This window comes from Hyla sarda, unplaced genomic scaffold (assembly GCF_029499605.1).
Source record: "Hyla sarda isolate aHylSar1 unplaced genomic scaffold, aHylSar1.hap1 scaffold_1981, whole genome shotgun sequence".
NCBI classification, from domain to species: Eukaryota; Metazoa; Chordata; class Amphibia; order Anura; family Hylidae; genus Hyla; species Hyla sarda.
Window position 1 is genome coordinate 17,635 of NW_026608640.1, and position 16,465 is coordinate 34,099.

Below are 16,465 nucleotides of genomic sequence, written 5' to 3' on the forward strand. Positions count from 1 at the left end.
TGCAAGGCCTGTGGAAGTGAGTGACATCATAGCACTGTAGTTCTGAGGGTTCTAGATGGATGCAACAATCTCCTGTTGCTTCTATGAAGGCCATAATAGACGACATCACCAAACAGCTCCATAGTCACATACACAGCAAAGGAGAGATGTTGTTTACACCTAGTGATGTCAGTGGTATTGAGTGACATCACAGCACAGTGCTAAGGCTCCTGGGCCTGGACACAGCAGCGGCTGCAATATCTCAACGGAGAATACGTTTATATATATGTGTGTGTGTGCGCGTATATATATATATATATATATATATATATATATATATATATATATTTCTCCGCCGAAATCACTTTTAAACCCATTTCCACCTTTTTTTCCCTTCTCTTCCTCTTACTTTTTTTTCACGTTTTTTTACGTTTTTCTCCTTTTCGCCTCTTTTCTGGGCGTATTATTCTTCTTTTTCTTCTTTTTTTTCGTCTAATGCATACCCCATCAGTGCAGCAATGCTTATTCAATACCGCCAGCAGATGGAGACACTGGGGGATAATTTTCTAAGGATTTATACTGATTTTTCCTGTCTGAATTTGTCGCACAGAAAGTTGCAGGCCAAATATGTGTGACATTTCTGCGACTTTAGCTTCTAGAGCATTTTTACAACATTATACATAGGTGCTGAATACATAAAAAGCGACTGTTCAGCGACAGACAAGTCGCATCGGCTGAAAGTAGGCCAGAATGTCAGTCCATGTTGGAGCAGGTTTAGATACAGTCTAAAGTATAGATCTCAAAGTCTGTGCACAGAATTTAGCAAGGGCCTCGCACCTTCTGATGCATCAGGTAGGTGCACAATAGCATAGCCTAACCCTCTGTACTTTGGTCTATATTGATGCGGGACATAGACAGCCAGCTGATGACCAATCCATTAGTGCAATGGATGGCTGGAAGCATTTGTCTTTGCCTTTGCAATACCACAGAAGCAATGCATGGTCAATGTACAGCAATGACACACCTGTGTGAACAGCCAGGAGACCCCCCCCCATGTTATGTTACATAGTTACATAGTTAGTACGGTCGAAAAAAGACATATGTCCATCAAGTTCAACCAGGGAATTAAGGGGTAGGGGTGTGGCGCGATATTGGGGAAGGGATGAGATTTTATATTTCTTCATAAGCATTAATCTTATTTTGTCAATTAGGAACATTCAGCACCCACCCGCTATCAAGGCAGCTGCCTATCATGTCATGCCCTACCTGCACAGGTGTGCTGGCTACTCAAATGATCCAATTAAGGAGGCCATTTAGTCAGCAGCAGCAGAAGTCCTGTGCCTGGACGCTCCAACAGCGGCCAGACACAAGCAGAAGCAGAAGCAGCAGAAGCAGCAGCAGCACCACCTTTTGTTTTTTGGCTGCAGCAGCAGCAGCAAGGCCCACAGGGCTGGCTAGCTGGCTAGCCAGCAAGCAGGTAGCAATGAAAGTAGGAATCTTTCTTTTTAACCCTGTAAGGGGGTGGTGCACTGTACCCGAAGATACTGCCATATCGGGTCAATGCATAGGGCGACGGAAGCAAGCTTCGAAATCGGCCCCCGTTCTCAAAAATCCATTTAATATATGGTCCCCAGATAGGGGACGTATCAGATATTAAACTGATAAGAACAGATACTACACTTGATCTTAGCCAAAAGGCCGAGAAGCGATAACCGTGAAAGGGGCGGGCCCAACAAGGTCCCCTTCATGGGCACTATCACTGCTTGCTGTCAGGGAGGCTGCCAGACAATTTTCCATGCACACTCTGGGCTGGGGGGCAGTCAACCACCAGTACACACAGCAGAACCTAAACCCATACCATTATTGCTAAGCAGCAAGACAGGGGCCCATTGCACTCCCACGGGGCCTTTTTAAATGCAATCCATAACCCGGATTTGCCAGGAACCCTTCTTACTCCTCCTACTTGCATGTGACACTGGGCTTAGGATCTGCATAGGAAACACACACACAAGCACACACCTACCTTTGTTGCCTGCAGATGCCTCCTTGGCTGTCCCCAAACGGTATCAAACCAACACCCACGGGAAGCTGTAAGCATAGAGGACATGCCTGCACCCCATTGGACTTACCTGTGTGGGTTAAATCCGGGTTATTTGACAACCTATGGCGGTGATGGTTCTGCTCAGGCAGAGCAGTGCTGATGCTCCTCATAAAGCTGTCGCTGCTGTGAAGGTTCTAGGTGACATCACAAATCCCTATGGTTACATACACAACAAAGCTGGGTTGTTGTTGTTTACACTCTGCAAGGCCTGTGGAAGTGAGTGACATCATAGCACTGTAGTTCTGAGGGTTCTAGATGGATGCAACAATCTCCTGTTGCTTCTATGAAGGCCATAATAGACGACATCACCAAACAGCTCCATAGTCACATACACAGCAAAGGAGAGATGTTGTTTACACCTAGTGATGTCAGTGGTATTGAGTGACATCACAGCACAGTGCTAAGGCTCCTGGGCCTGGACACAGCAGCGGCTGCAATATCTCAACGGAGAATACGTTTATATATATGTGTGTGTGTGCGCGTATATATATATATATATATATATATATATATATATATATATATATATGTATATATATATATATATTTCTCCGCCGAAATCACTTTTAAACCCATTTCCACCTTTTTTTCCCTTCTCTTCCTCTTACTTTTTTTTCACGTTTTTTTACGTTTTTCTCCTTTTCGCCTCTTTTCTGGGCGTATTATTCTTCTTTTTCTTCTTTTTTTTCGTCTAATGCATACCCCATCAGTGCAGCAATGCTTATTCAATACCGCCAGCAGATGGAGACACTGGGGGATAATTTTCTAAGGATTTATACTGATTTTTCCTGTCTGAATTTGTCGCACAGAAAGTTGCAGGCCAAATATGTGTGACATTTCTGCGACTTTAGCTTCTAGAGCATTTTTACAACATTATACATAGGTGCTGAATACATAAAAAGCGACTGTTCAGCGACAGACAAGTCGCATCGGCTGAAAGTAGGCCAGAATGTCAGTCCATGTTGGAGCAGGTTTAGATACAGTCTAAAGTATAGATCTCAAAGTCTGTGCACAGAATTTAGCAAGGGCCTCGCACCTTCTGATGCATCAGGTAGGTGCACAATAGCATAGCCTAACCCTCTGTACTTTGGTCTATATTGATGCGGGACATAGACAGCCAGCTGATGACCAATCCATTAGTGCAATGGATGGCTGGAAGCATTTGTCTTTGCCTTTGCAATACCACAGAAGCAATGCATGGTCAATGTACAGCAATGACACACCTGTGTGAACAGCCAGGAGACCCCCCCCATGTTATGTTACATAGTTACATAGTTAGTACGGTCGAAAAAAGACATATGTCCATCAAGTTCAACCAGGGAATTAAGGGGTAGGGGTGTGGCGCGATATTGGGGAAGGGATGAGATTTTATATTTCTTCATAAGCATTAATCTTATTTTGTCAATTAGGAACATTCAGCACCCACCCGCTATCAAGGCAGCTGCCTATCATGTCATGCCCTACCTGCACAGGTGTGCTGGCTACTCAAATGATCCAATTAAGGAGGCCATTTAGTCAGCAGCAGCAGAAGTCCTGTGCCTGGACGCTCCAACAGCGGCCAGACACAAGCAGAAGCAGAAGCAGCAGAAGCAGCAGCAGCACCACCTTTTGTTTTTTGGCTGCAGCAGCAGCAGCAAGGCCCACAGGGCTGGCTAGCTGGCTAGCCAGCAAGCAGGTAGCAATGAAAGTAGGAATCTTTCTTTTTAACCCTGTAAGGGGGTGGTGCACTGTACCCGAAGATACTGCCATATCGGGTCAATGCATAGGGCGACGGAAGCAAGCTTCGAAATCGGCCCCCGTTCTAAAAAATCCATTTAATATATGGTCCCCAGATAGGGGACGTATCAGATATTAAACTGATAAGAACAGATAAGGTTTCAACAAAATTTTATTGAATAAATAAGAAACCATACAAAATTTAAAATGCTAAATAATAAAAGGTTCACAAAAGTTTTAAAATACAAATAATAAAACCAGTAATAAAAGGAGAAAAAATAAAAATGGCAGGATAAAACATTATACAAATGTCATAAAAACTGATTATACTGTTATTTCGTTCCATAGAGGCAGACACCACATGGATGCTGCCTCGCTGGCCCCCAACTGTTTCTTGTCTCTTAGGTAATAGATGTACATCTCACTCAGGGCCAGCTTTATACAGTTTTTAACATCAATAAAATCATGTTTAAAAAGTAAGATGTTCCTAACTTTCCAGATGGCATTTTTAAAACAATTAATAATCATCCAGCAGATCATCTGCTGTTTAAAATTGGGGCAGTTAAAAAGACCGTAAAAGACACATTCGTGATTAAAATCTTTTAGGCCGCAGGCCCACTTCAAAAGTGGGCTTACCTTCCTCCAAAGCTCCCGTGCAAAAGGGCAGTTCCAAAATATGTGCAGCACCGTTTCGTCCACTCCGCAGCCATCTCTCGGGCACTTGGCTCTCGCCACCAGTCCTCGCCTGTGCTGGAACTCACGAGTAGGGAGGCACTGGTGGACGATTGCCCAGGCAAGATCCCTGTGTACATTCGCCAGAAACTTCCCGTACACGTTCCGCCATACCTTTTTGGATCTTGCCTGTGTGAAATTGGACACTGCCAGGGTAACCTCACTCCGCCTGAGGACCTTTGATACCTTTCTCTGGTCCCCCAGTATGTCAGGCTCCAAATCTTGGAGACCTAGGAGCCTGACTGTCTTTTCCAACACCACATAATGTTTTGGGGGACACAGAAGCACCGGAGCGTTCAGAGGGATGCGCAACCATCTTTTAAAAACCATGCCCGCAGCGTACCTTAAAAAGCAGCTAAAAATGCCATCGGATTTAATAATTTTAAAACAGAAACAGAAATACTTTATGTAAAAGAAAGTAAAAAGGTTAGGAACATCTTTCCCGCCATTATCTTTACTTTTGTACATAAAATCACGTTTTAATTTCTCCATTTTTGAACCCCATAAAAAAGTAAAAACAATTCTAGTTACTTTTTTAATGTATAAAATAGATGGAGGAAATACCATGGCAATGTATAGCATAATAGGGAGTAAAACCATCTTTATTATTAAAATCTTCCCCTCCATGGTAAGGTTTCTAAGATTCCACATTAAAATCTTCTTCTCCATCTTAGCTATAGCTGAATCCCAGTTAGGGCTCCCATCATTGACCTGGTTAAAAACAATACCTAAAACTTTAATTTGATCCTGTTGCATTGTGACTCCTGGGGTGATGGATGAATCCCAGGAGCCAATATAAAAACAGTCACATTTATCTGTGTTTAGCTTAAAACCAGAGACCTCGCAGAAATAGCTGGTGTTCCTCAATGCCCCCCTCATGGATGGAGAGTCCGGGCACAGTATGGTGACATCATCCATGTACCCCAACACCTTTAGATGGGTCCCTCCTCCACCAGGTATCGGTACGCCTCTTACTACCCGGTCTTTTCTGAGGAGGGCCATCAGTGGTTCGATTGCGCAAATAAAAAGGAGTGGGGACAGGGGGCAGCCCTGTTTGACACCTGATAAAAGAGGAACACCGCTGGTTAAAAAGCCATTAACAGAGACTTGACTAAAACAGGATCGGTATAAAAGCATGATTCGGCTTAAAATCGTTTCAGGCACTGCCATCTTTTTAAGAACTAAAAACAGGTATTCATGGGAGACCCTATCAAAGGCTTTTTCAAAGTCTAAGGATAAAATTGCTACAGTTTGATTTCTATCCTTAAAATACCATAAAACATCTCTTAAAATATTTAGGGATTCAGCTATAGACCTTCCAGGTACCCCACAAACCTGATTTGGGTGAATTAATTTATGAATAAAAGGTTTAAAACGGACAGCTAATAACTTGGCTAAAACTTTATAATCGACATTTAAAAGTGTGATGGGGCGCCAATTTTTTAGCATATCCTTTTCACCTTTTTTAAAAAGTAATGATACAATCCCCCTCCTCCAGGAAGGGGGAAGTTCATTAACAATAAAAGTTTCTTTATACAATAAAACCATATCATCCTTTAAAATATCCCAAAAAGCTAAATAAAATTCGATGGGTAAACCATCTTCCCCAGGGGCCTTCCCACTAGAAAAACTTTTAAAAACAAATAAAAGTTCATCTAAGTTAAGATCACGGGATAAAACCTCCTGGTCTAAAACATCTAGCTTAAAATCAAGGGAATTAAGAACATGTTCTAAAAAGGATGGATTAAGATCTTTCTTATTAAAAAGAAGCTGGTAGAAGTTAAAAACTGCATCTAACATGCCTTTTGGAGTGGATTCACCCTCAAGGTTTTGGATGATATCCCTCCTATTCATCACTTTTTTAAAAAAGAAACGGGAACATTTCTCGCCCTCCTCCAGGTGCTGCACATGTGAGTTAAAAATGATTTGTTTCCCTTTCTTTTCTATGGCATGTTTTATTTCAGTTTTAAGGTTTAAAATATCATTTTCTACATCCATACCAGCTTCTTTCAATTTAAAAAGTACATTTAAACGCATGTTAAGAACATAAAACCACTGTTTTTCCATTTTTGCCTTCTTCTTACCTGCTTTGATAAAAAAAAATCTGATTTTAGATTTGGTGCCCTCCCACCAGTGCAGCATAGGCTCGTGGGGTTTTCTTTGTGATTGCCAGCACTGGTAGGTCCGCACAAACTCCTCTTTTATCTCAGGGTCCTCTAGGAGTGTGGTGTTTAATCTCCAGAGGCCCCTTTTTGCTTTTTGCTCCCCCTCTAGCTCCAGGCCCACCAAGAGGAGCTTATGATCAGAGAAGATATTCTGCTCGAGCGTGCATTTCAGGGGTTTAAAAGCTCTAGAGGAAAAAATAAAATCGATTCTGGAGCTCACTCTTCCATTGGACCATGTGGCGCCCGGGTCCTCCGGCAAGAGATCCTTCCAGCAATCTTTCAAATTAAAATCATCAATAAAATTTTTAAGCAGGTAAGAAGTGCGGTCTTTACGATTAATATCCCCACCCTGCCGGTGTTCCCCATCACGTATGCAGTTAAAATCACCTCCCACCAGCAGGGGGGAAGACCCAACACAAAACAGTGGTAAAATTTCAAATAGTTCTGCCCGCTCCTGTTTATCAGGAGGGGCATACACATTTAAAACACGAATTAAAAGTCCATTAAAATATAGATGAATTAAAAGAGCTCTGCCAGGCACAATCTCAGTTACTGTATGAATAGAAAAGGACTGGCCTCGGCAGAGCAGCCCAACACCCACAGAACGACAGTCATTTGCACCGGACCATATGGATGGGCCCAGCTTCCAGTCTTCTTTTAAGTCTTTATAGTCCATTTTACTAGGGATTCCACATTCTTGTAGCAGGCAAAGGTCAAAGTCACATGTCTCTAGATAAGAAAATAAAGCAGCCCTGCGATCAGGGCTCTTTAAGGACCTCACATTGAGTGAGGCAATTTTTACAGGGATAGGCATAGTTTATGGAGAGTCCGTGCTTGGAGAATCAAAGTCAATAATAAGCTGCGTACCGTCATCCCCCGCCTGCGGGGTCATCAGCTCCTTGATGTTCTGAGGGTCGGAGCTTGAGATCGATGATGCCCCGACCCTGAGCTCGCTCTCGTCCGAACTACGGCACGCCGCTTTCCTTTGAATGTCTTCCTCTTCTTCTTCTCTTTGTCTTTTAAATGTCACACTGCTGTCCATATCCTCTGTGTTGCTCTCACTCGATGTAATCTCTGGCCCCCGGCTGATGGATCTGCGTCTTCTTTCATCATTTGACGACTGGAACTGCTGCACAGGGGCCTGTGAGGCCTCTTTTCCGGAACCTTTGCCGCTACCTTGGGAAGTTTTCATCGCTTGTTCCCCAGCAAGCGTTGCTGAGGACTGTTGCTCCAACTTCCCCATCGATCGACGATGGCCAGTTTTACCCACCGGGTCCACTGCTGGCGGGGCAGCAAACCCTGGTTTGGCGCCACTTGTCTTCTTGGCCCTGTCCTGTATAGGCGGAGTAACAGGACCGGGCTCAGACCTGGCCACCTGGCTCCCCTTCCGGCGGGCTTTCACCGGGGCCTCTTCGTCCGGAGCAGGGCGACCCTGGGCCAAGCCAGTACCTGGCTTATGCTGTAATTTTGGGTCCACCTTTGCCCCCACCGAGGCCCGTCGGCTGCCACCCGCCACAGGTGAGCCCCCTTCAGAAGTTTCGGCGGGCTCTTGAGCCAGGTAGGAAGTCGATCGACGTCTTTCAATTTCCCGGGCAGTAAACTCGATCACCCGCCCGGGCTTCGTGGAATCCCCATGGCCTCCCCCTAGCACTACCACCGGTGGGCCCCCCGATGGAGCACCAGAGGTCTTGGGCCTGGACCCATCAGTACCTGCCATCTGGGGTTTGGGCATCTTAAAAAAGGACGTCTTTTGTCCTGTCCCCTCTTTGGGTGGGCCCAGCCTTGACCCACCCATCGTAGTTTTTGCTTTATGGGGACAGGAATTAAAATCGTGATTTTCCTCTCCGCAGAGGTTGCACCTTATCGAATGGCTACATCTTGAGGCTATGTGACCTTCTTGGCCACACCTATTGCAGCGAATCACACGCTCCGCGCCGCAGGTCTCCTGGGTGTGGCCAAACCTCAAGCAATTTCGGCAATACATAGGCATTTGAGGATAGAACAGGAAGCCCCGAACTCTCCCGATGGCAAAATTTGGGGGCGGATGGCAAAGACCCCCAATACCACCGGGATCCTTACGGAGCTTGACCCAGAACTTCCTCTTGCCGTTCCAGAACCGCACGGAGTTCAAGATTTTGTTTGCGAATCGCACCTCTTCGCAGTATCGCCGAAGAAAAGTGGCTATATCCTCCGTGGTCACATGAGGGCTGTGCATAGCCACCACCAACGGTATATGTTCCTCACCATAGAGGAACTGGAACGAAAGACCGTCGAGTCGATCGTCCCTCTGGTCCGCACCAGACAAGGTTGCATAGATGTTATCGCAACACGCCGTGGCCGTGAAGGTGACGGTATACAGGCCACGGCTTTCCTGGTCATTTAGACACAGGATGTCCTCCCTATTGAGGCGGAAGTAGTCAAGAAGAATCACCTCCGCAATGAAGCGGAGGTTCTTCAACTGACGATGGCTCTCCGACACCTCTATGCGGATGGTATTTCGCATCGACATTTCCCCAGAGGGGAAAGCCCAGGAGAACGGCATCTTCCACACCCAGGGACTAAGCCCCTTCCCCAATAGCAGCAGGGGCTCGGAATTCCGCTATAAAAGCGGAACCCTTACCCAAGGCAGAGGTCGGGGGTACCCTAGGTGCTTCCGAAGCTACAGGTAACGCTCAACGTACCGAAAATGCCTTCTGAGACACAAGGTCCCAGAGACAGGGGGATCGCAACCCGTTGTCTGTGGACTAAGCCCGCTCCCCAATAGCAGCAAGGGGGTGAAGTCCCTCCGTAAGGAGAGACAATCCCCCAAGGCCGAGAAGCGGGGTACCACAGACACCTTCCGACCAGACCAAATGCAGATACTACACTTGATCTTAGCCAAAAGGCCGAGAAGCGATAACCGTGAAAGGGGCGGGCCCAACAAGGTCCCCTTCATGGGCACTATCACTGCTTGCTGTCAGGGAGGCTGCCAGACAATTTTCCATGCACACTCTGGGCTGGGGGGCAGTCAACCACCAGTACACACAGCAGAACCTAAACCCATACCATTATTGCTAAGCAGCAAGACAGGGGCCCATTGCACTCCCACGGGGCCTTTTTAAATGCAATCCATAACCCGGATTTGCCAGGAACCCTTCTTACTCCTCCTACTTGCATGTGACACTGGGCTTAGGATCTGCATAGGAAACACACACACAAGCACACACCTACCTTTGTTGCCTGCAGATGCCTCCTTGGCTGTCCCCAAACGGTATCAAACCAACACCCACGGGAAGCTGTAAGCATAGAGGACATGCCTGCACCCCATTGGACTTACCTGTGTGGGTTAAATCCGGGTTATTTGACAACCTATGGCGGTGATGGTTCTGCTCAGGCAGAGCAGTGCTGATGCTCCTCATAAAGCTGTCGCTGCTGTGAAGGTTCTAGGTGACATCACAAATCCCTATGGTTACATACACAACAAAGCTGGGTTGTTGTTGTTTACACTCTGCAAGGCCTGTGGAAGTGAGTGACATCATAGCACTGTAGTTCTGAGGGTTCTAGATGGATGCAACAATCTCCTGTTGCTTCTATGAAGGCCATAATAGACGACATCACCAAACAGCTCCATAGTCACATACACAGCAAAGGAGAGATGTTGTTTACACCTAGTGATGTCAGTGGTATTGAGTGACATCACAGCACAGTGCTAAGGCTCCTGGGCCTGGACACAGCAGCGGCTGCAATATCTCAACGGAGAATACGTTTATATATATGTGTGTGTGTGCGCGTATATATATATATATATATATATATATATATATATATATATTTCTCCACCGAAATCACTTTTAAACCCATTTCCACCTTTTTTTCCCTTCTCTTCCTCTTACTTTTTTTTCACGTTTTTTTACGTTTTTCTCCTTTTCGCCTCTTTTCTGGGCGTATTATTCTTCTTTTTCTTCTTTTTTTTCGTCTAATGCATACCCCATCAGTGCAGCAATGCTTATTCAATACCGCCAGCAGATGGAGACACTGGGGGATAATTTTCTAAGGATTTATACAGATTTTTCCTGTCTGAATTTGTCGCACAGAAAGTTGCAGGCCAAATATGTGTGACATTTCTGCGACTTTAGCTTCTAGAGCATTTTTACAACATTATACATAGGTGCTGAATACATAAAAAGCGACTGTTCAGCGACAGACAAGTCGCATCGGCTGAAAGTAGGCCAGAATGTCAGTCCATGTTGGAGCAGGTTTAGATACAGTCTAAAGCATAGATCTCAAAGTCTGTGCACAGAATTTAGCAAGGGCCTCGCACCTTCTGATGCATCAGGTAGGTGCACAATAGCATAGCCTAACCCTCTGTACTTTGGTCTATATTGATGCGGGACATAGACAGCCAGCTGATGACCAATCCATTAGTGCAATGGATGGCTGGAAGCATTTGTCTTTGCCTTTGCAATACCACAGAAGCAATGCATGGTCAATGTACAGCAATGACACACCTGTGTGAACAGCCAGGAGACCCCCCCCATGTTATGTTACATAGTTACATAGTTAGTACGGTCGAAAAAAGACATATGTCCATCAAGTTCAACCAGGGAATTAAGGGGTAGGGGTGTGGCGCGATATTGGGGAAGGGATGAGATTTTATATTTCTTCATAAGCATTAATCTTATTTTGTCAATTAGGAACATTCAGCACCCACCCGCTATCAAGGCAGCTGCCTATCATGTCATGCCCTACCTGCACAGGTGTGCTGGCTACTCAAATGATCCAATTAAGGAGGCCATTTAGTCAGCAGCAGCAGAAGTCCTGTGCCTGGACGCTCCAACAGCGGCCAGACACAAGCAGAAGCAGAAGCAGCAGAAGCAGCAGCAGCACCACCTTTTGTTTTTTGGCTGCAGCAGCAGCAGCAAGGCCCACAGGGCTGGCTAGCTGGCTAGCCAGCAAGCAGGTAGCAATGAAAGTAGGAATCTTTCTTTTTAACCCTGTAAGGGGGTGGTGCACTGTACCCGAAGATACTGCCATATCGGGTCAATGCATAGGGCGACGGAAGCAAGCTTCGAAATCGGCCCCCGTTCTCAAAAATCCATTTAATATATGGTCCCCAGATAGGGGACGTATCAGATATTAAACTGATAAGAACAGATACTACACTTGATCTTAGCCAAAAGGCCGAGAAGTGATAACCGTGAAAGGGGCGGGCCCAACAAGGTCCCCTTCATGGGCACTATCACTGCTTGCTGTCAGGGAGGCTGCCAGACAATTTTCCATGCACACTCTGGGCTGGGGGGCAGTCAACCACCAGTACACACAGCAGAACCTAAACCCATACCATTATTGCTAAGCAGCAAGACAGGGGCCCATTGCACTCCCACGGGGCCTTTTTAAATGCAATCCATAACCCGGATTTGCCAGGAACCCTTCTTACTCCTCCTACTTGCATGTGACACTGGGCTTAGGATCTGCATAGGAAACACACACACAAGCACACACCTACCTTTGTTGCCTGCAGATGCCTCCTTGGCTGTCCCCAAACGGTATCAAACCAACACCCACGGGAAGCTGTAAGCATAGAGGACATGCCTGCACCCCATTGGACTTACCTGTGTGGGTTAAATCCGGGTTATTTGACAACCTATGGCGGTGATGGTTCTGCTCAGGCAGAGCAGTGCTGATGCTCCTCATAAAGCTGTCGCTGCTGTGAAGGTTCTAGGTGACATCACAAATCCCTATGGTTACATACACAACAAAGCTGGGTTGTTGTTGTTTACACTCTGCAAGGCCTGTGGAAGTGAGTGACATCATAGCACTGTAGTTCTGAGGGTTCTAGATGGATGCAACAATCTCCTGTTGCTTCTATGAAGGCCATAATAGACGACATCACCAAACAGCTCCATAGTCACATACACAGCAAAGGAGAGATGTTGTTTACACCTAGTGATGTCAGTGGTATTGAGTGACATCACAGCACAGTGCTAAGGCTCCTGGGCCTGGACACAGCAGCGGCTGCAATATCTCAACGGAGAATACGTTTATATATATGTGTGTGTGTGCGCGTATATATATATATATATATATATATATATATATATATATATATATTTCTCCGCCGAAATCACTTTTAAACCCATTTCCACCTTTTTTTCCCTTCTCTTCCTCTTACTTTTTTTTCACGTTTTTTACGTTTTTCTCCTTTTCGCCTCTTTTCTGGGCGTATTATTCTTCTTTTTCTTCTTTTTTTTCGTCTAATGCATACCCCATCAGTGCAGCAATGCTTATTCAATACCGCCAGCAGATGGAGACACTGGGGGATAATTTTCTAAGGATTTATACTGATTTTTCCTGTCTGAATTTGTCGCACAGAAAGTTGCAGGCCAAATATGTGTGACATTTCTGCGACTTTAGCTTCTAGAGCATTTTTACAACATTATACATAGGTGCTGAATGCATAAAAAGCGACTGTTCAGCGACAGACAAGTCGCATCGGCTGAAAGTAGGCCAGAATGTCAGTCCATGTTGGAGCAGGTTTAGATACAGTCTAAAGTATAGATCTCAAAGTCTGTGCACAGAATTTAGCAAGGGCCTCGCACCTTCTGATGCATCAGGTAGGTGCACAATAGCATAGCCTAACCCTCTGTACTTTGGTCTATATTGATGCGGGACATAGACAGCCAGCTGATGACCAATCCATTAGTGCAATGGATGGCTGGAAGCATTTGTCTTTGCCTTTGCAATACCACAGAAGCAATGCATGGTCAATGTACAGCAATGACACACCTGTGTGAACAGCCAGGAGACCCCCCCCATGTTATGTTACATAGTTACATAGTTAGTACGGTCGAAAAAAGACATATGTCCATCAAGTTCAACCAGGGAATTAAGGGGTAGGGGTGTGGCGCGATATTGGGGAAGGGATGAGATTTTATATTTCTTCATAAGCATTAATCTTATTTTGTCAATTAGGAACATTCAGCACCCACCCGCTATCAAGGCAGCTGCCTATCATGTCATGCCCTACCTGCACAGGTGTGCTGGCTACTCAAATGATCCAATTAAGGAGGCCATTTAGTCAGCAGCAGCAGAAGTCCTGTGCCTGGACGCTCCAACAGCGGCCAGACACAAGCAGAAGCAGAAGCAGCAGAAGCAGCAGCAGCACCACCTTTTGTTTTTTGGCTGCAGCAGCAGCAGCAAGGCCCACAGGGCTGGCTAGCTGGCTAGCCAGCAAGCAGGTAGCAATGAAAGTAGGAATCTTTCTTTTTAACCCTGTAAGGGGGTGGTGCACTGTACCCGAAGATACTGCCATATCGGGTCAATGCATAGGGCGACGGAAGCAAGCTTCGAAATCGGCCCCCGTTCTCAAAAATCCATTTAATATATGGTCCCCAGATAGGGGACGTATCAGATATTAAACTGATAAGAACAGATACTACACTTGATCTTAGCCAAAAGGCCGAGAAGCGATAACCGTGAAAGGGGCGGGCCCAACAAGGTCCCCTTCATGGGCACTATCACTGCTTGCTGTCAGGGAGGCTGCCAGACAATTTTCCATGCACACTCTGGGCTGGGGGGCAGTCAACCACCAGTACACACAGCAGAACCTAAACCCATACCATTATTGCTAAGCAGCAAGACAGGGGCCCATTGCACTCCCACGGGGCCTTTTTAAATGCAATCCATAACCCGGATTTGCCAGGAACCCTTCTTACTCCTCCTACTTGCATGTGACACTGGGCTTAGGATCTGCATAGGAAACACACACACAAGCACACACCTACCTTTGTTGCCTGCAGATGCCTCCTTGGCTGTCCCCAAACGGTATCAAACCAACACCCACGGGAAGCTGTAAGCATAGAGGACATGCCTGCACCCCATTGGACTTACCTGTGTGGGTTAAATCCGGGTTATTTGACAACCTATGGCGGTGATGGTTCTGCTCAGGCAGAGCAGTGCTGATGCTCCTCATAAAGCTGTCGCTGCTGTGAAGGTTCTAGGTGACATCACAAATCCCTATGGTTACATACACAACAAAGCTGGGTTGTTGTTGTTTACACTCTGCAAGGCCTGTGGAAGTGAGTGACATCATAGCACTGTAGTTCTGAGGGTTCTAGATGGATGCAACAATCTCCTGTTGCTTCTATGAAGGCCATAATAGACGACATCACCAAACAGCTCCATAGTCACATACACAGCAAAGGAGAGATGTTGTTTACACCTAGTGATGTCAGTGGTATTGAGTGACATCACAGCACAGTGCTAAGGCTCCTGGGCCTGGACACAGCAGCGGCTGCAATATCTCAACGGAGAATACGTTTATATATATGTGTGTGTGTGCGTGTATATATATATATATATATATATATATATATATATATATATATATATATATATATATATTTCTCCGCCGAAATCACTTTTAAACCCATTTCCACCTTTTTTTCCCTTCTCTTCCTCTTACTTTTTTTTCACGTTTTTTTACGTTTTTCTCCTTTTCGCCTCTTTTCTGGGCGTATTATTCTTCTTTTTCTTCTTTTTTTTCGTCTAATGCATACCCCATCAGTGCAGCAATGCTTATTCAATACCGCCAGCAGATGGAGACACTGGGGGATAATTTTCTAAGGATTTATACTGATTTTTCCTGTCTGAATTTGTCGCACAGAAAGTTGCAGGCCAAATATGTGTGACATTTCTGCGACTTTAGCTTCTAGAGCATTTTTACAACATTATACATAGGTGCTGAATACATAAAAAGCGACTGTTCAGCGACAGACAAGTCGCATCGGCTGAAAGTAGGCCAGAATGTCAGTCCATGTTGGAGCAGGTTTAGATACAGTCTAAAGTATAGATCTCAAAGTCTGTGCACAGAATTTAGCAAGGGCCTCGCACCTTCTGATGCATCAGGTAGGTGCACAATAGCATAGCCTAACCCTCTGTACTTTGGTCTATATTGATGCGGGACATAGACAGCCAGCTGATGACCAATCCATTAGTGCAATGGATGGCTGGAAGCATTTGTCTTTGCCTTTGCAATACCACAGAAGCAATGCATGGTCAATGTACAGCAATGACACACCTGTGTGAACAGCCAGGAGACCCCCCCCATGTTATGTTACATAGTTACATAGTTAGTACGGTCGAAAAAAGACATATGTCCATCAAGTTCAACCAGGGAATTAAGGGGTAGGGGTGTGGCGCGATATTGGGGAAGGGATGAGATTTTATATTTCTTCATAAGCATTAATCTTATTTTGTCAATTAGGAACATTCAGCACCCACCCGCTATCAAGGCAGCTGCCTATCATGTCATGCCCTACCTGCACAGGTGTGCTGGCTACTCAAATGATCCAATTAAGGAGGCCATTTAGTCAGCAGCAGCAGAAGTCCTGTGCCTGGACGCTCCAACAGCGGCCAGACACAAGCAGAAGCAGAAGCAGCAGAAGCAGCAGCAGCACCACCTTTTGTTTTTTGGCTGCAGCAGCAGCAGCAAGGCCCACAGGGCTGGCTAGCTGGCTAGCCAGCAAGCAGGTAGCAATGAAAGTAGGAATCTTTCTTTTTAACCCTGTAAGGGGGTGGTGCACTGTACCCGAAGATACTGCCATATCGGGTCAATGCATAGGGCGACGGAAGCAAGCTTCGAAATCGGCCCCCGTTCTCAAAAATCCATTTAATATATGGTCCCCAGATAGGGGACGTATCAGATATTAAACTGATAAGAACAGATACTACACTTGATCTTAGCCAAAAGGCCGAGAAGCGATAACCGTGAAAGGGGCGGGCCCAACAAGGT

General features: G+C 45.6%; 5 non-coding genes and 1 pseudogene across 5 annotated transcripts; all 6 read right to left on the reverse strand.

Moving 5' to 3' along the window:
- Window positions 1–1,498: 1,498 nt before the first annotated feature.
- Window positions 1,499–1,689, reverse strand: LOC130317244 (U2 spliceosomal RNA). Its single transcript, XR_008864402.1, has one exon. It is a non-coding gene; the product is annotated as a U2 spliceosomal RNA (small nuclear RNA).
- Window positions 1,690–3,797: 2,108 nt separating this feature from the next.
- Window positions 3,798–3,983, reverse strand: LOC130317262 (U2 spliceosomal RNA). The gene has a single exon (XR_008864419.1). It is a non-coding gene; the product is annotated as a U2 spliceosomal RNA (small nuclear RNA).
- Window positions 3,984–9,372: 5,389 nt separating this feature from the next.
- LOC130317263 (U2 spliceosomal RNA) lies at window positions 9,373–9,590 on the reverse strand (annotated as a pseudogene).
- A 2,084-nt stretch (window positions 9,591–11,674) lies between these two features.
- LOC130317259 (U2 spliceosomal RNA) lies at window positions 11,675–11,865 on the reverse strand. The gene has a single exon (XR_008864416.1). It is a non-coding gene; the product is annotated as a U2 spliceosomal RNA (small nuclear RNA).
- Window positions 11,866–13,952: 2,087 nt separating this feature from the next.
- Window positions 13,953–14,143, reverse strand: LOC130317245 (U2 spliceosomal RNA). Its single transcript, XR_008864403.1, has one exon. It is a non-coding gene; the product is annotated as a U2 spliceosomal RNA (small nuclear RNA).
- Window positions 14,144–16,245: 2,102 nt separating this feature from the next.
- LOC130317246 (U2 spliceosomal RNA) lies at window positions 16,246–16,436 on the reverse strand. Its single transcript, XR_008864404.1, has one exon. It is a non-coding gene; the product is annotated as a U2 spliceosomal RNA (small nuclear RNA).
- Between the last annotated feature and the right edge of the window lie 29 nt (window positions 16,437–16,465).